We start from the raw sequence: 399 nt of genomic DNA, 5'->3' as shown, positions 1-399 counted from the left end.
AGCTAAGTATTATTTTCCTTATTTCATAGGAGCAAGAGATGTGAAATGCTTGGCTCAGTAATATGTAGGGAAGAAGGCAGACCAGTCTTTCAGCTCAGGCCATAATATCACATGCCGTGTTCTAGCCATGACGCATCCATACTCTCCCAACTTCCATGAGACCCCAGTGAGGTTTTAAGAATAGCAGCTATGATTATCTCAATGACCTACAAAGCACTTTAAGTTTTAATTGAATAAGCACTCTTTGTCCCTGAGCTTTCGTTCTCAGTAAGATTCTCCATGTTCTTTTGAACAGTGAGTTCTCAATCTTAAACATCTGGAGTTAGCTAAGAGAATCAGTTATAAACTTAGTTGAACAGAGATTTCTGGGTCCCATCCAGAGTTCTTGATTCAGTAGGT

This window comes from Neovison vison, chromosome 1 (genome assembly GCF_020171115.1).
Source record: "Neovison vison isolate M4711 chromosome 1, ASM_NN_V1, whole genome shotgun sequence".
Taxonomy (NCBI): Eukaryota; Metazoa; Chordata; class Mammalia; order Carnivora; family Mustelidae; genus Neogale; species Neogale vison.
The sequence above is the reverse complement of the archived record's forward strand: the minus strand, read 5'-3'. Positions refer to the sequence as shown.